Genomic DNA, 19903 nt, shown 5'->3' with positions numbered 1-19903 from the left:
TACTGCTTTAAGAGATTAACAAAAGACCAGATACTTCAGTATTTCTGCTGCTTCTGAAAAAGCGCTTTAGTGAAAAAAGATTGATAGCTGTGCTTCTGAATACTGGTGTGCTGTAGAGTAACTGGCTTCTAATGGAACAGTCTGTAAATGTTTGTTCTGCCCCCACCCCTTACTTTATAATATGGGTAACTCATAAGCAACTATGGTGTTGGAAGCCTATGTCATAAATATAAAGGGAAGGGTAAACCCCTTTGAAATCCCTCCTGCCAGGGGAAAGCTCCTCTCACCTGTAAAGGGTTAAGAAGCTAAAGGTAACCTCGCTGGCACCTGACCAAAATGACCAATGAGGAGACAAGATACTTTCAAAAGCTGGGAGGAGGGAGAGAAACAAAGGGTCTGTGTGTCTGTCTATATGCTGGTTTCTGCCGGGGACAGACCAGGAATGGAGTCTTAGAACTTTTAGTAAGTAATCTAGCTAGGTATGTGTTAGATTATGATTTCTTTAAATGGCTGAGAAAAGAATTGTGCTGAATAGAATAACTATTTCTGTCTGTGTATCTTTTTTGTAACTTAAGGTTTTGCCTAGAGGGGTTCTCTATGTTTTTGAATCTAATTACCCTGTAAGATATCTACCATCCAGATTTTACAGGGGGGATTTCTTTATTTCTATTTACTTCTATTTTTATTAAAAGTCTTCTTGTAAGAAAACTGAATGCTTTTTCATTGTTCTCAGATCCAAGGGTTTGGGTCTGTGGTCACCTATGCAAATTGGTGAGGCTTTTTATCCAACATTTCCCAGGAAAGGGGGGGTGCAAGTGTTGGGAGGATTGTTCATTGTTAAGATCCAAGGGTCTGGGTCTGTAGTCACCTAGGCAAAAGCCTTGGTAAGGCTTTTTACCAAACCTTGTCCAGGAAGTGGGGTGCAAGGTTTTGGGAAGTATTTTGGGGGGAAACATGCGTCCAAACAGCTCTTCCCCAGTAACCAGTATTAGTTTGGTGGTGGTAGCGGGTAATCCAAGGACAAAGGGTGGAATATTTTGTACCTTGGGGAAGTTTTGACTTAAGCTGGTAAAGATAAGCTTAGGAGGTTTTTCATGCAGGTCCCCACATCTGTACCCTAGAGTTCAGAGTGGGGGAGGAACCTTGACAGCCTATGACAGAAAGGGCAGCCTAGTGGAGTTTGAAGTCAAAATGGGTCTCCATTTGGTTACAAGGATGTGATTGCGCTGAGATGATTGCTGATTAGACCTTAGACCATTTATAAAAAAAAAAACAGAGCCTCTATCCAGAGCTCTAGAAGCCTTTGGCGTGCTGAAGACAAACATAGAAATAAACAAACAATGGGGCAGATTCTTACTACTGAAGGGAGATATAGAGGGTAACAACAACACTTATACTCACCCATTGGCTGGCTAACCAGACCTTGTATCCAGGCTCATAGCTGTTGGCAAGTATATTACTATGGGTAATATATGGGTAAAAAATATGGGTAAAAATCCAAGTAATTATGAATTTGCATAGATTTGCATAAATTGAAGTAGATCTTGTCTAGACTGGGAATTTCCCCAATTGTAGCCATTGGTGAGGCTACACCAGGCAATCTCAGTTGGAGTAGACTGCACTGGTGCAAATAACAGCCTTTTCTGTCTACACTAAAGGTTGAACCAGTGCAGCTTTGCTGTGTTCTCTCAGAAGGCGAGGGAATGGAGGACATGGCCAGTTTAGAGACATTTTCCAAGTAGACTAACAGGTGTTCCATGTACACCCATAGGCAGGTCAGAGAAACTTCTGTTTGGGGAAAACCTGATTTCTAAAGTTAGCTACAGCACTTGACCCAAGGTTTAAGAATCTGAAGTGCATTCCAAAATCTGAGAGGGATGAGGTATGGAGAATGCTTTCAGATATCTTAAAAGAGCAACACTGCGATGCAGAAACTACAGAACCCGAACCACCAAAAAAGAGAATCAACCTTCTGCTGGTGGCATCTGACTCAGATAATGATAATGAAAATGAACATGCATTAGTCGCTCTGCTTTGGATTGTTATCGAGCAGAACCCGTCATCAGCATGGACGCATGTCCCCTGGAATGGCTGTTGAAGCATGAAGGGACATATGGATCTTTAGCACATCTGGCACGTAAATATCTTGCGACACCGGCTACGACAGTGCCATGTAAATGCCTGTTCTCACTTTCAGGTGACATTATAAACAAGAAGCGGGCAGCATTATCTCCTGCAAATGTAAATAAACTTGTTTGTCTGAGCTATTGGCTGTACAAGAATTAGAACTAAGTGGACTTGTAGGCTCTAAAGTTTTACATTGTTTTATTTTTGAATGCAGTTATTTTTTGTACATGATTCTACATTTATAAGTTCAACTTTCATGATAAAGAGACTGCACTACCATATTTGTATGAGGTAAATTGAAAAATATTTTTTACAGTGCAAATACTTGTAATCAAAAATAAATATAAAGTGAGCACTGTACACCTTTGTGTTCTGTGTTGTAATTGAAATCAATATATTTGAAAATGTAGAAAATATCCAAAATATTTAAATAAATGGTTTTCTATTATTGTTTAACAGTGTGATTAATCGCACAATTTATTTTTTTAATTGCACAATTAATCATGATTAATTTTTTTTATCGCTTGACAGCCCTAATATAAACCCTATGTTATTCTTCACTACAGTATCACTACTGGAATGGAATAATGTATCAATTTTATTCCTTAAAATGTGTGGCAGTGTTTTGGTTATTGTAAAAATAGTAGGAAGCATTTTTGCAGTCAGGCACATCTTATCAAAAGATAACTAGCACAAAAGTAAAATAAGAAACTTTTGAAAAGCTCAGCATAGCTGTGACAGAATCTAACAAACATTAAACGGTTCTGCAGTATATAGCTAATGACAATTGGAGTTGTCCCTGAACAAAACACTGAATAAAAGTGAATATTAACGGTTGTTTAGATTACTGCAGCCATTCATTTGGTGTATCAGAAAAGAAGCCTTTACTATACATGGTAGATGTACAGTATTGATCCTGAATAAATCAAAGTCCTACAATTAGCTAAGTAAGTAATATTATGAATATAAATTTGCACACAAAAAAAATCTAAGCCGAGCTCTATCCCTTGCTGGACACAACAATTAGCACGGTGCTGGGCAATTACCCAATTAAGGATCATGCAGTTATTTTACAGGCAAAAAAATTCCATAGCGAGTTTCTTGTATAGGGTCTGTAAATAACTGCTGGGATTAGTGAAACAATCGCAGGATCAAACACTAGTAATTTAAACAGCTGATATTCTTACTTCAAAATGTGTCAAGTACTGCCAAACATATCGCACCACTCAGCAAAATGTCAGCCATTGACAGTGATATTGCAACATGCAATCTGAATCAGTCTGAGAAACTGGAAGAAAAAAAAAAAGAATTTAGTGGGGTATCCTGGCCATAAAAAAAAAGAAAGAGTAAAATAGAGTTTACATAGAGAAAGGGTGGTAAACTACATAATAAACTCAATCCTGGAGAGGTGGGGTAATGGATTAGAGTTCACGTTGTACTCTCTGTCAGTACCTGGCCCTAGCTGGGGAAGCTAATGATCCAACCAGCAGACCAAATTTGATGATGAATCCTGGTCATGTGCCACGTGTGGCACGTTGCACATACACTAAGAAGAACTCAATCCTGCAAAAAGAAAAGGAGTACTTGTGGCACCTTAGAGACTAACCAATTTATTTGAGCATGAGCTTTCGTGAGCTACAGCTCACTTTATCGGATGCATACCGTGGAAACTGCAGCAGACTTTATATATACGCAGAGAATATGAAACAATACCTCCTCCCACCCCACTGTCCTGCTGGTAATAGCTTATCTAAAGTGATCAACAGGTGGGCCATTTCCAGCACAAATCCAGGTTTTCTCACCCTCCACCCCCCACACACAAATTCACTCTCCTGCTGGTGCTAGCCCATCCAAAGTGACAACTCTTTACATAATCAAGTCGGGCTATTTCCTGCATAAATCCAGGTTTTCTCACATCCCCCCCACCCCCATACACACACAAACTCACTCTCCTGCTGGTAATAGCTCATCTAAACTGACCACTCTCCAAGTTTAAATCCAAGTTAAACCAGAACATCTGGGGGGGGGGAGGGGGGTAGGAAAAAACAAGAGGAAACAGGCTACCTTGCATAATGACGGCTAACCTGGTGGCTGAACTTTGTGACTTTGTCCTTACCCATAACTATTTCACATTTGGGGACAATGTATACCTTCAGATCAGCAGCACTGCGATGGGTACCCGCATGGCCCCACAGTATGCCAACATTTTTATGGCTGATTTAGAACAACGCTTCCTCAGCTCTCGTCCCCTAAAGCCCCTACTCTACTTGCGCTATATTGATGACATCTTCATCATCTGGACCCATGGAAAAGAAGCCCTTGAGGAATTCCACCATGATTTCAACAATTTCCATCCCACCACCAACCTCAGCCTGGTCCAGTCCACACAAGAGATCCACTTCCTGGACACTACAGTGCTAATAAACAATGGCCACATAAACACCACCCTATACCGGAAACCTACTGACCGCTATTCCTACCTGCATGCCTCCAGCTTTCACCCTGACCACACCACACGATCCATCGTCTACAGCCAAGCTCTGCGATACAACCGCATTTGCTCCAACCCCTCAGACAGAGACAAACACCTACAAGATCTCTGTCAAGCTTTCTTACAACTACAATACCCACCTGCAGAAGTAAAGAAACAGATTGATAGAGCCAGAAGAGTTCCCAGAAGTTACCTACTACAGGACAGGCCTAACAAAGAAAATAACAGAACGCCACTAGCCGTCACCTTCAGCCCCCAACTAAAACCCCTCCAACGCATTATTAAGGATCTACAACCTATCCTAAAGGATGACCCAACACTCTCACAAGTCTTGGGAGACAGGCCAGTCCTTGCCTACAGACAGCCCCGCAACCTGAAGCAAATACTCACCAACAACCACATACCACACAACAGAACCACTAACCCAGGAACTTATCCTTGCAACAAAGCCCGTTGCCAATTGTGCCCACATATCTATTCAGGGGACACCATCACAGGGCCTAATAACATCAGCCACACTATCAGAGGCTCGTTCACCTGCACATCCACCAATGTGATATATGCCATCATGTGCCAGCAATGCCCCTCTGCCATGTACATTGGTCAAACTGGACAGTCTCTACGTAAAAGAATAAATGGACACAAATCAGATGTCAAGAATTATAACATTCATAAACCAGTCGGAGAACACTTCAATCTCTCTGGTCACGCAATCACAGACATGAAGGTCGCTATCTTAAAACAAAAAAACTTCAAATCCAGACTCCAGCGAGAAACTGCTGAATTGGAATTCATTTGCAAATTGGATACTATTAATTTAGGCTTAAATAGAGACTGGGAGTGGCTAAGTCATTATGCAAGGTAGCCTGTTTCCTCTTGTTTTTTCCTACCCCCCCCCCCCCAGATGTTCTGGTTTAACTTGGATTTAAACTTGGAGAGTGGTCAGTTTAGATGAGCTATTACCAGCAGGAGAGTGAGTTTGTGTGTGTATGGGGGTGGGGGGGATGTGAGAAAACCTGGATTTATGCAGGAAATAGCCCGACTTGATTATGTAAAGAGTTGTCACTTTGGATGGGCTAGCACCAGCAGGAGAGTGAATTTGTGGGGGGGGGGGGGTGGAGGGTGAGAAAACCTGGATTTGTGCTGGAAATGGCCCACCTGTTGATCACTTTAGATAAGCTATTACCAGCAGGACAGTGGGGTGGGAGGAGGTATTGTTTCATATTCTCTGTGTATATATAAAGTCTGCTGCAGTTTCCACGGTATGCATCTGATAAAGTGAGCTGTAGCTCACGAAAGCTCATGCTCAAATAAATTGGTTAGTCTCTAAGGTGCCACAAGTACTCCTTTTCTTTTTGCGAATACAGACTAACACGGCTGTTCCTCTGAAATCAATCCTGCAAGGCATTAAGCACTCTAACTCCAATGCAGTGAATTACTTTAAGCACACACTTAATTTTAAGCATCCAAACAGTCCCCATTGACTTCAATACTGACTACAAACATATTTAACATTAAAAACACATGCTTAAGTGGATCAGGGCCAAAGCACTCCGCAATTTCAGAACTGAACTCAGTAAGAGCTCAGTAAAATAGGAAGCTTTGGAGCACGGAGATCATCATTTGCTATCTATCACATTTGTCCCACTGGTTTGACATCTTCCTTCAGGATGCATATGGCAATAAGCATCAGAGACCATAAATTTAGATGTAGCTTTTTATTATTAGTCACTAATAAGACCCCCATTAATTCAGTCAAGATCTAGGCATTCAACCTTGCATGAATTACTGAGACATGGCTGGATGACAGCTTTACCCAGCCAAATATCTGAGCCAGTGACATATGGCTGAGCTTTTGTATTGGATCTCCAGAGCAGAATGTATCTTGTGCCAAAGATGAAAGAATTCATCTTATGTGTGTGGATCCTAGGATAGAGTACATGGGTAATTTTAGTGAGTTACCTATTCTCCTTGTCAGGAATTTGCTGGAATTCCTGCCAGACCCTAATGGGATTTTGCCTGGTCTCCGACTGGAATTTCGGAGCCTTCTTGTTTGGGCAATTTTAGCATATTTATATATAGGCATTTCTACCACACACACAGTAGCAACTGATCAATGTATAAACGCACAAATAAGTCATCTATCTCTTCCTTCTCCTCTTTTTAAGGTGCTTTCTTACCATTACTGGGTGCTAATGTTGGGTCTTTCTACACCTACTTTTTAACAAAGCTGTATGGGGAAGTTCTAAGGTGCTCTGCTGGACACATCTAAGTGTGGTGAGACAAGGTTTTATCTAATCTCCTGTAGAGTTTTATAAATCACAGAATATGCTGATTCCAAATATTATGAGTTGAAGCCTGGGCTTCATTAGCAGAAGCATCTCCATTCAGCATGGGGCTAAGTGGAATGCATAAGATCTCTTCAAAGCCCTGACTGGGCTAGGGCTAAGTTAAGGATTTTGAAATCAATCCAAAATTCAATTGGTATCTAATATAAAAGTGCAGAGTGGGTTTTGTTCACAGTGCTGCTAAAGAGGCATGTTTACCATTCAGAGAGCAATGCCTTCCACCCCAAAGGTGGCCGAATTTCAGTGGTGAATGTATGATTCCTGTATATCCCTGTGTCAGAAAGTTTATTTAGCACTTTAGGATGTTTACTAATAAAATCAGTTGAGACACCTGCCCCTCACATGTTCATCTCCCCAGTGGCTGTTGCAAATAAGACACACATATCCCCTGTGCATATTTTACTTTCTATCATCCACACACGTCATTATTACTGTTTGTATTGTGGTAGTACCTATGAGCCCCAGGAACAGACCCCTGGAAACAACCATGCTAGATGCTGTACACAGAACAAAAGGATTTTCCATGAGGACCAAGAGCTTATAAACGTGTGAAAATCCCACCCAACCCGATGAGAAAGATATCTTTGTTCTGGCCTCCTTACTCCCTACATGCATTCCCCTGAATCTGCAAAAGTTGGACTTTCATCTCATTCACCTTCCTGAAAACCATCATCTGGGACGCAACAACTGCAAGTTGCGTGTGCTGTGCAGGTGCAAATTTAGCAGCATTTTGGTAAGTCACATTTGGCTTCCAGGATGAAGAGCACTGTAAGCACCATACTTATTCTTCCGTTATAATTAATATATAGGCAGACACTTACTGTTACAAGTGCCAAAGCTCAGTGGGGATCATTCCAAGAAGCGTCTGCCTCATCTACTGGCACTGACTTTGAAACAATCTGCACTCTGCATCTGTGCCTGGAACAAAGATCACACAGTAGCCACTGCACTAGCAGAGCCTAACTACAGAGTGAATGTATGGCTCACCTCCCAAGCTATTATCCCTCATTTATTACTACTAACAATGGAGCCAATGTTCCAAGAGAAATACGATACAGCAAGTCCATGTGTGCACCATATTTTGAACATTATGTAATCCTGCTGGTACATAGTTTTCTTATGAATGTCTGAACATTTGGGCTGACCTTGTGGCCAGCAGTTGCACTTTGCTCTGACCCAGGAAAGAGCCAATATTGGGGAAAGGGAGCCACAGGAATCTATTTAGAGAAGAGGAAATAAGGACATTATTTAAAAAGTCATCTCAGGTGGCAAAATTATAGCTGTAACTCTTTTAAGCATGTAGTGAAAACACACAATTCATACAGAACTGCAGTATTCTAACTGAAAATGTCCTCTGTTCATCATCAACTCAGAAAGCATTTTCAGGGCAGCAAGGGAGATTGCTCTTCAGTTAGCAAGGCTCTGACTACTGAGAATGATTGACATTCTCAATGGTTAACATGGAGACATCTCATCCAGAAGATGCAACTGTGGATATAGCTTGTGACAGACACCAATAAGGATGAGTGGTGTGCAAAGGAACCCCATGAGCACAACTATATGAAAGGACACGATAGCAGCACTTAAAAGATGTGACCTTTGCTGACTTGAAGCTGACCGTCTTAAAAGGTAGGTATGACATTAGCTAAATGAATGGTAAACTACTAACATTTCTATGATGCAAAAAGCCACTATTTTAACAAACTGCCTCTCTGTTTGATTTTATTATTTATACAAATTCAATTATAAGAGGACAAGCCTCCCCGCAGTTATTAAGAGCCCATTTCTGCCACACTTCCTCATACTGATTGCAATGGGAATTCTGACAGAGTTCATTGCTAATTAATAAGAGTCAGGGTGAAGAATGGGTCCCTACAGTGCTGACCCAACACCCACTAAAGTTCACGGAGAGACTCCCAATGACTTCAATGGGCCTTGGATGGGGCCCTTGCTATGTAAATCACACAATATACAATGTACCATATCTCTGACATTTCTTCCTTCAGAATAAAAATCCCATTTGCATCTTTTGCAAGAATAAACAGTGATATTAGCTACTGTATTTTTGGCTAAATTTAGAATGGATAGATGCTCCACCCACATGGGCTTGATCCAAAGCCCATTCATGTAAATGGCAGCTTCTCACTTACTTCAACAGGCTTTGGATCAGGCCCTAATCATTCTTCATATCCTCAGTTTTACAACTTAAAGGCTGCCATCCATCCCAGAAGCATCTGTACAATGGGAATGGGTGAAGTGAATGCTCTTTTGCTGAGCATTTTAAGATTTTGGCAAGACAATATATCAGAGTCATTATGACTTTTATTTCTAACCTTGCTAGAATTTAAACAATTATAAGCTTGAATTTGTTTAATGTAGAGAATTTACATCACAGCTGGCAATGATTTCTCTGTGTTAAATTATTACAGTAATAAAGGCATAGCTAATGTAGTGCTTTAGGCTACATTTACACTGGACACCACTGGACAGCAGCAAATAGGGTATGTGTGGCTACACGCCACAGTGAAAAGCAGGGTGCATCCACAGTGTGGTGTGGAGCTACATGGGTCAGTGAAAAACTAGTGGAGGAAGGCAGAGGGGAAAGGCTTGATAGTGGGGAGCTGCTGGGGCCTCTCCCCAGCCAGAGCCTTTCCCTGCTGCTGGAGTCTTTCACTACAGCAGGGAAAGATTCTGGCAGCTCCCCACTGCAGGAGTTTTTCTCTGCTTCCTCTCCACTGCTGAAGTCCTTCCCTCACTGCTGGAGCTTTTCCCTGTGGCAGGAAAAGGCTCCAGCAGCAGGGAGGCAGCTGGACACCACATTGCTAACAACAACAGTGCACACCGGGGAAGCACTGCTTGGGCGAGTAGAGAGCTCTGTAGGCATATACCCAGACACAGACCCCACCAACTTCCCCCTCACTTACATCTTTTAAGCCAGCCGCAGCTCCCTATTCCTTTGTTTTTCAGCAGCTTTTGAAAAGCTTTCTTTCATAAAAAAAGTAATTTGAAACACATGCTGGTCATTTGCAGAGAGTTGGTTGGTCACTTGATTGGCAGGTCTTGTTTCAAGCTGCTAAACTGCACTAACAGACAGAATATAGTCCTCATATTATTTTTCCACTTGAGCAACTGCTAACTGTGTCATGAATGGTACAGTAGTTGGTCCACAGGACAATCCCTCTAAGTCATTCACACTATGGCCCTACCAGCCCTGTAATGTTGCCAGACATTTCCCATTACAAGATAGCGTTTTCAGTTGCTTATAATTTTACCAAACTATAACTGAACTTTTTGACTGAAATTTTACATGCCAAGAGTCTGCCACAGGTTGAATATTTTTCTCCTGTAAGTTCAGTTAAAATGGTTCAGCTGTTTCCAAGAATGAGGGTAGGAACCGTTGTTTTGCCCATGTTAAAGTCTGGCAACGTTTTGTTTGAACAGCACTGCAGCCCCCATGCTTTGGAGCAGGGATTTGAAATTTGGAATGGACATGGCCTTTGTGTCACAGATGTACCTTTTGCATGATAATTTTACCAAATTTGGCCAAATTATAAAAACCAGAAATCAGTTTGTACCTACTCAATAGACCTCAGCATTAGCAGCTAAAGTCTCTGAAGATTCCATCTTCAGTGAGCATACTTGAGGCTCTCACAGCTCCCAGTGCTGACCAGACTCTGCACACGCCATCCCCACAGAGCAGCTGAGCATGCTCCTTCCAGCCCAGACATACAAAAGCAAAAAGCCAGACCTTCCCTGTAATAGCTGCTCCGGGCCAGGTTGTGGCAGGACATAGGAACAGAAAGCACGGAGCTTGTCTCTCCTGTGCTCTTAGTGAACCTGCCCCCTGGCCGTGGAGACAGAAATTGCCCGATTCCAATGCAGAGGGGACAAAAGCCAGACTGGGGTAAGGAAAAGGGCTAGATTGCAACTGGGAGCTGGTGGGACTGGAACTAAAGGGAGGGTGGTGAGAGAAACTGTGTCTAGCAGTGTTAGGAGAATGGGACTGGGAACCAGGGGGACCAGGACCGAGATACCAGAGGTTGGAAAAGGAGAATAAGACTGATTACTGGGGACGAAAGGAGGGGGAGAATGAGAGCCAGTTGCCTCGGGGACGGGAATACCACTGAAATCAGAGGAAGAGCTGGGCGTAGGGATGGAGACTGGGACTAGTTGGGCATGGAAACTGGGACTAGGAACAAGTGGGGGGAGGGAATGGAAATCAGCATGAAAAGGGATGAGAGACAAATCTGACAAGCAGCTGAGGTACTGGGGGAGACTGAGAGGAGAAGCCTGGAAAGGGAGACTAAGAAAGGGAGTCAGTGAATGGGAGGGAGAGACATATCAGATGGAGGAGCTAGGAGAAAGGAACTTGCAGTGGCTGGAAAAATGACTGGGATTTGGGTATGGGTAGTAGACTGGGACTCTGAAAGCAAGCCCCAAGGGGGGAGACTATGACTAGCAGGTATGGAATTGGACTGGGATGAGAAGGCTGAAGAGCCAGGACTAGGGCAAGGAGCCAGAGTTAGTGAAGAGGTAGGACTGGGACAGGGACAAGTTGGCAGGAATGGGAAAGTTGGCAGGAATGGCAGAGTCTGTGCCAACTAGAGCACACCTCCCTCCAGAGACTGGAATGGGACCCAAGATTCCAGAGTCTCATCATTCCTCTGCTGAATGCAAATACCTGTGAAATCCACTCCCAAACTGTATTTCTCTCATCCCCGTCTAATTCTGGTCCACATAGCAACAGTAGCATAGTCACTTGAGCTAACACAAAAAGTGATAGAGGTCAGTGCTAAATGTTCTAACCATGCTGATGAATCATGGGGGTGTCAGTAATGCCACATGATGTAATTTTGGATGGGGGTCACTTTGCTTTTTGAAAACCTTGGCAATTACATACAAAAAAGTTATGGTAAAACATTATTATTAGGGTAGCAAAGTCACACGCTCAAAAGTTAGGATTGCCAGAATTAAGACTGGCCATCCAACTTTAATTAATCAGCTTTGTAAATATACATTATGATACATTCTTTAATAACATGACACAAACCATTATTTCCACATGACCCATGTGCTGAGGATGGATGGTGCTCAAGCTCTTAATCAGTAGCTAGTCAAATATTTTGTTTTTGTAACTTTTGCGTGCTTGATTTTGGAACCTTAATAATGGTTTAGTGCAGCTTGTATGTATAGAATACCAGGAATATCTCAAGACGATAAGATGGTATAATTAGAGAGTCTGGCCTGTTCAACAGCACACTTATTTCTGGAGGTCATGGATTCAAGGCCCAAATCAGATCATGACCATTTCTGATACCATTCCTTTAACATTTCTCTCCTGGCTGCATTTCAGCTAGGAACAATGGCCTTCTCTCACCCCTCACATGTGCATATTCTCCCCTTGTTAGAACATCAATGCATTCTTAGTTGGGCAGAGTCCATGACTATGTCCACAGGAAAAAGGCAGGGTACGACTGGGCAGCCAGTTACTACTGAAAACAACATTGTGGACCTGATTCCATTCTAACTGAAATCAACAGCAAAACTCCCACTGACTTCAATGGAAGAGTTGTTGGCCTCCACATGGACCTCAAAGTGGGAAATACTGTGTGAACAGGGCTGGCTGTAGCAATGGGGTGAAGTGCACTTTCAAAGCAGGGGAAATGGGAGCCATTCCCCATTTTCGGTATGTCCATCTCTCTCCATTCCCCTTTATATACACTTCAGTTTAGTTATTAGAAGAGATGGGCTAGATTCTGCAGTGCACCTCCAGAGAGACAGCACAGGAGACAAAGGCCAGGTCACAGAAGAGGGAAAAAGGTGTGGTTTGCACTGTCCATGTACTCTCTGGATTCTTAGTTGCTAATAGTGGATGAAACAGCCCTCAGCATAAACTAGAGCAGCCTCTGAGGGCTACTGCTGAGAATCCCCCATAGCACTCAGCACTGTGAGTATGTCCTCTCCTACCTCCAGTGTACCTCTTACACTGAGACTTGCTAGGGCTTTACATCAGCCCTATGTTGCACCTGTGACAGAGGATTCTTCTCCCAGACCCTCATAGCTCCTGAGAGACTTCTACACACCACCACAGTGACGTATGGGGCTTAGAGTTGTGTCCAGGATCAACCTCCTTCCTCCACCCAACGTATCTCATGTTGCTTCATCGACAGAAAAACTGCATTCCCCATAGAAAATGCTACTTAAAAATAAATTTAAGTACCAGCTCTTACTCACAAGAACAGCCCCTCTGAAATAAACAGAACTACTGGGATGAGTATGGGCTGCAGGATCAAGCTCCAAGTCTTCCTATGGGGCCAATGGGTTGTTTAACTCATGGCTAAGCATTTTGTAAACAAAAATGAGAGAGATGCCACAAAGGGATCTTCCACTAAAAATATGTTCACTGTCAAATATAATGACAAAGCCATTAATCACAATTTAATCTCCATAATCTCCTTTAGAGATAAGGCACTTATTCAGGTTTTAAAAAGGGAATGCTGCAACAGTGATATGTATTAAAACATTTAAAAGCAGAAATTTACAAGCAAATATATAGATAGATTTATTAATTCAGTGAGAAATCTTTTCTTACATAATTCTTATACTTCTAGTATGTAACAACACTCTGGTAGAGGAGGTGGTGCTAATCAAATATAAAATAAATCCACAGGGATTTGACAACAGCAGAGGTAAACAAGAATTCCTTTAAATACACATTAGGTTTTATTTCCTCTCCTTCCCTTTCCACTAAGTGACAAAAGTTGCTTCACCCAGACTGAAAGAAATATGCTGCTGCCACTCTGACAAGGTGTAAATAGTGTTTTAGGAGCATTTTGACTAGCTCCCTAACTTCCTTCTGAAACCAGCCAAATCATGTCATCACTGTGATGAACAGGCCAGAAAAAGAGACAGTACTCATTTAACATTTCCAGCATGGCTGTTTGAGGAGATGACACAACGTACTTTTACAGTTTATAGTCCTGATTCTGCTAATCTTTATGAGTAACTCTACTCAATGCAACTATTCCCATGAGTGTAAACATAGTGTGTATTTACACATAAACACACACATGCATCCGTATGTAGTCTATGTATCTGTACACAGTGTATATTACATTACTTACACAAAAACTACACTCAAAATATTATTCAGGTTACAAAGTCAAGCACTCAAAAGTTAAGAAATGCCAGAATTAAAGTTCGCTGTGCAACTTTAATTTGGCTCCCATGGGTATATGCTTTATGATACAGTCTAATTACATTTTAGGACCCTTTTTTCCACAGAAACAGTCTCATTCAGTGTACCAAAAGGACAGTGCAGCTATTCAATATTATATTCATTCTCCTCATTGGCCCCATGACTTATTTACTGCACACTATTCAAACCCTGCTCTGATGATAATTAACTTCCTTATGGGCTTTTCTATGGTGCTCAGCACTATGGAAAAATTTGACAGAATTCGATTTTTATTTATTTTTATAATTTCTGTGAATAATATTGATGTTTGTTTTTAAAGCAATTGTTATCAATTTAAATGTTCACAGGTGTGGGAAGTTATGGGGGAATCAGACAATAATTATTAAATGACAGTAGAAATTGAGATTCAAAAAATTAAAGCATTATCAAACTGGTAAAATACAAATTGCCAATATCACATCAAAATATAAAAAGTAAATATCATGAAACAAACTCTAATAAGTTCTCAAGCAGCATTTTTCTTACTTTTCCTATCTGTAAATGTCTATTATCTAGGAAAATATTTTTTCATCGGTTTGTGTGTGTATGGTAATGTTTGCCAACATTTACTGATAAAAACCTAACCGTGAGTGTGCTCCATAAGTATTAATTAATTTATCTTCATAACAGCCCTCTGAAGTGAGGGATTGGTATTATTCTGATTTTACAGATGGGGAATTCATTCAAAGAAATATTTAGGTCAAAAGTATCCACGAATTTTGGCTGCTCTGTTTCAGATGCCTAGCATCTGATTTTTCAGAGTACTTAGCATTATTTAGCACTTTATATTGTCAAAGCATAGCTCCCACTGACTTCATTTAAGTTATGAGTGCTAAGCACTTCTGCAAATCAGACCCCAAGGTCTGAAGTCAGATATCTAGAAAACGAAGAAGACACAAGTGAGCACCTGTGAAAAGCATGGTTTAAGTTAGTTGACTAGTATCGCCTAGAAACATCATGGCAGAGGCAGGGCAGTGAGCCCCAGTGGACACGGACTCTTCTGCCTATCCCTACCAGTGTGGCCCCTTATGCCCTGTCCCTTCCAATCTTCTTCTCTCTTCCTCACACTGGCCTCCACTCCCCACACCGACATTGCCAGTCCCCACAAGCTCCTCATCCAATCTCGGTGTGCCCCCTTGGCTCCTTGTCCAACCCAGTCCCAGTTCTCCCAGTCTCTCTGACCAACCAGTAGTAATCGTGCCCCTTATCACATCTGTATCCCTTCCCGCCATGTCATGGATTCTCAGTTCTGTTCTTCTTGATCAGCTAGTCACAGTCTCCCCTTAGTGCCGAATCCAACTTTAGTATCCCTCACACCGACTGGATCCCAATTCCCCCTCTCCATTTCCCTCACCGGATCTCAATCCCAGTCTGAGTCTCCTAGCCCAATCTGTCCCATGCTGCACCCCAGCTCCCAGCCAGTCCCAGTTTCCCTCTCCCTCTGCCAGCTTCCCACACCAGTTTCTCTTCCTTCCTACCTGATGATTCGTTGTCCCAGTCTATTCCCCCTTCCACTCCAGACCCTGTTGTCCTCTCTGCATATGAATCAGGCACACACTGGCCCACACTCCCCCACACTGCATGGTCCTGGCAGTGATGTCACTGACAGCATAGAAAATGCAGTTTTCCTGATCTACATTCAGGTGCCCAGACCCAGCACAGCCCACAGCAGCCAGAGCTGCAATTATAGGGAAATTCCGGCTCACCCCTGGGCTGGAGTGTGCCCAGTGCTGACAGAATCTTCAAGGAATGTGCTTTCTACCTCTAATTGCCTCTTCAAGCTTTCTACCTCTAAATGGCCACCTGTGTCTTCAAGCCTTACCTCATTTCCCTTTAATTTAGCACAAACAAACATAAAACTTTTTTTTTTTTTACAGCATGGTTTGTTTGTTCAGTGTTACATAAAAAGAGGGCACTTTAAGACCTCAGGTTAGCAAATGTGGTCCTTAATAGGGAACCTGTTATTATTATTATAAACTATGTGTATTATAGTAGCACCTAGGACCCCCAACTAGGACCCTGTTGTGCTAGGCACTGTGCAAACAAAACAAGACAGTCCCTGCCCCAAAGAGCTTACAATCCAAGTATTACCCTGACAACACAACTCACTGGAATTATCTAACTTGTTCCACATAGACCTCACTTCTTCTACAACACACAAAAGTTGTGGAAGTTTCATAGTCAACACTGCACTTTTGTTGACAAAGACAAGACATAGTAAATTAGGATTGATTTTAAGGATATGTTATTTGTATAGCAATATTGTTAGTGAATGAACTTTGAGCTTTATCATCCTTATTGACAATTTTAGATTGATTTTTCCTTAAAGTTTCTCAGGAAGCTTCCATTACAAAAGAAGAACAATAGGGGTTTAGAAACGATGCAGCAGGTAGGCAGAGTTGTAGGAAACAGAACAGAATGGCTTGCATTCCTGGGCCTCTAGACCCTGATCAGTCTAGGTACCTCTTGGAACTTGATGGCATTTATCCACATCATTCATCATACTGCACACTTACTACCCTATTCAAAGCATATAATTTCCCAAGGATTTACAAAGAATACATGCTTCCTAATTGATAATTTGATACTTTTTCTTTTAAGGGAACCCTTTTTAAATCTCCACATTGCATGCAAGCTACACAACTAACGGACCCAACCTATCTTCATGTACTCCCACTCCAGTTCCATCTGCCCTGCCTTCAGTGCTTGGCGGCTGGAGAGCAGTGGCTGTTGGCCAGGTGCTCAACTCTGAGGCAGCACCCTCCCAGCAGCAGCACAGAAGTAAGTGTGGCAACATACCACGCCACCCTTACTTCCGCACTGCTGCCTTCAGAGTTGGGTGGCTGGAGAGTGGCAACTGCTGACTGAGGGCCCAGCTCTGCAGGCAGCAGCGTAGAAGTAAGGGTAGCAAAACCATACCATGGCATCCTTACTTCTGCGCTGCTGCTGGCTGCAGCGCTACCTTCAGAGCTGGGATCCCGGCCAGCAGCCCCTGCGCTCCAGCTGCCCAGCTCTGAAGGCAGGGCCGCCACCAGAAGCAGTGCAGAAGTAAGGGCAGCCGTACTGCAACCCCCTCCACCCCTGCAATAGCCTTGCCAACCCCCCACCACACACAGACACACAACTCCTTTTTAGGTCAGAATCCCTGTAATTACAAAACCTTGACATTTCAAATTTAAATAGCTGAAATCATGAAATTTAAGATTTAAAAAATCCTATGACCATGAAATTAAACAAAATGGACCATGAATTTGGTAGGGCTCTAGCTATGGGTGTACAGGAATAGTCAATTGATAAGCAATATTATGTCTACCCAGAAATGAGGGCTGCAGTATGTATGTACAATCACCCCACCCCTTAAAATCCTTTCTGTTTTATAACACTATATATACAAATATAAACACAATTTAAAAACATGTTTTCTATTACAAGTAAAAAAAAAACTAGTTTAAAATGCAAATGGATGTAGTTACATGGTTTATAAGGATCTTGACTGCTTAAAAGCACTTTTGAAGATTGAATGTATCACCTACAAAGTTTCAGATTTTCCATTTCTTTGGGGAAACAGACTTTGTGCCTATTACTTGTTTTGATGCCACAGGTATCTCCATTTGTTATATTAATGCCCCTAATCCATTCAGTGCAACAGTAAGTTCATGCCGGGGCACCTGACCCCGGTGAAATCAAAGGCAAAATTCCCACTGACTTCAGCTGGGATAGGATTTCACCCCTAGTGCACAGGTCTAGGTATTAATCTTTTTTTTTAATCTGTTAAACAGTAATATGAATGGTTCATTGGCTCCAAAAACTTAAAATAGGGCACCTTAAGAGTCCATTTTGGAAAAGGTACGACTCTAGTCCCTTACTTTGCCATGTATTCGCTATTTTAACCCCACTTAAGAACACATTTTTTTTTTTGGCAGTGTAGACGTACCCTGTGTATCCCATTATCTTCACATCATGGAAGAATAGGTCTGATTTGATAGTGATTTCTGCTCTACTTTCAAATATCACTTCAGATTTCACAGTAGAGAATTAACATTTGTCAAGCCTTTGAAATTTATGGATGAAAATAAAGCAGCCATATCCCAAAAATTTAGTCAGACAATTTCACCAAAAGTGTTCAGTGAAAAATGGGGGTGGAGAGAGATTTGGAATTCTTTTGTAAAAATTCCATCCCACCCCAACCAGCTCTAATTCAAGATATGCAAAATCTATGTGAATAGCCAAAAAAAAAAAAAAAAGGGGACCTGAAAGCAAGAGGCATCTTTGTAATGATTAACAAATAAATTAATGATCATGGAGCATTTACAATAAGCTGTCACCAAACGTTCTTCATTCCCAACTCAAAAGAGAAATCTAATTAAAGAGCTGAAATGCAGAGCAGATGCATTAATAAAAGGAAAGGGCCATAGCAGAATAAAAACCTGTGCTCCTACAAGCATTGATCAATTAAGGAATAAATCCAAGACCAGTACAAATCTAGTAAAGAATTCACTAAGCATTTATGAAAAATCCCAGAGATGTTCTGGTGTGATTTATAATAATACTGCAACCCTCTTAAACACATATTGTTGCTTTGATGCACGTTTAATTATTATTTTAATTGGTTTACCTGTTGTAATGTTTTAGAGGTTTTAAGGTACTTCTACATTGTCAAATTAGTGCACTTCATACATTTTAATTTACACTTGTTTAATCAAATGCAATGTAGGCAATTATTTAATTAACCAATTTATTCCATTCTCAAGTTTCTAGAACTGCACTATAAAAATAAACTAAGATCTTCAGAGATTACTGCACAATAAATGATTTATTCAATTCATTGTTCTGTTAAATGATTTTCTGTTAGTTTCTTTGTAAAACAAATCCTAACTTTTACTTAGCTCTGCAAGTCAATGCTTCCATGGTTCTTAGTTTCTTGTAACTTAATTTCACACACGTAAATCTACTTCTGAAAGTTTCTAGAGGGCTGTTTTAGGTACCTCTTTCTGGAAATCTCAAAATATTCAATGGTTCCCATAAGATCATTCAGGTGAGCAAAGCAAATAGGATTTGGTACCTAACAGAAATTGCCTTTGAGTTTGTAATTTTATTTTGTGTAACTTTGCTCATTCTTCATGACTCTTGGGTAACTGTGCCATGTAGGGCTGAAAAGTGATTAAAAAAATTAATTGTGATTAATCACACTGTTAAACAAGAACAGAATTATTTAAATATTTGTGGATGTTTTCTACATTTTCAAATATATTGATTTCAATTACAACACAAAATATGAAGTGTATAGGGCTCACTTAATATTTATTTTGATTACAAGTATTTGCACTGTAAAAAAACAAAAGAAATATTATTTTGCAATACCTAATACAAGTACTGTAATGCAATCTCTTTATCATGAAAGTTGAACTTACAAATGTAGCATTATGTACAAAAAAACCTGCATTAAAAAATAAAACAATGTAAAAGTTTAGAGCCTGCAAGTCCACCTAGTCCTATTTCTTGTTCAGCCAGTTGCTCAAACAACTTTGTTTACATTTGCAGGAGATAATGCTGCCCGCTTTTTGTTTATAATGTCACCTGAAAGTGAGAACAGGCATTCACATGGCACTGTTGTAGCTGGTGTCGCAAGATATTTACGTGCCAGATGTGCTAAAGATTCATATGTTCCTTCATGCTTCAACCATCCTTCCAGAAGACATG

General features: G+C 41.2%; 1 protein-coding gene across 13 annotated transcripts in view; it reads right to left on the bottom strand.

Annotated features, from left to right (window-relative positions):
* Positions 1-19903, bottom strand: part of GULP1 (GULP PTB domain containing engulfment adaptor 1) — a 287093-nt gene that overhangs the window by 229302 nt on the left and 37888 nt on the right. For 2 of the 13 annotated variants that reach the window (XM_075118010.1, XM_048869667.2), the window contains exon 2: positions 3315-3415. The exons of 10 other annotated variants lie outside the window; for them this stretch is intronic. The gene's annotated coding sequence lies outside the window, so the exon portion shown is untranslated. Of the gene's footprint in view, positions 1-3314; positions 3416-15681; positions 15703-19903 lie in introns of those variants that run through there. One more of the 13 variants, XM_075118012.1, reaches the window with a different exon arrangement.

This window comes from Caretta caretta, chromosome 11, assembly GCF_965140235.1.
Source record: "Caretta caretta isolate rCarCar2 chromosome 11, rCarCar1.hap1, whole genome shotgun sequence".
Taxonomy (NCBI): Eukaryota; Metazoa; Chordata; order Testudines; family Cheloniidae; genus Caretta; species Caretta caretta.
Note: the sequence above shows the minus strand (reverse complement) of the source record. Positions and strands in the feature narration are given on the sequence as shown.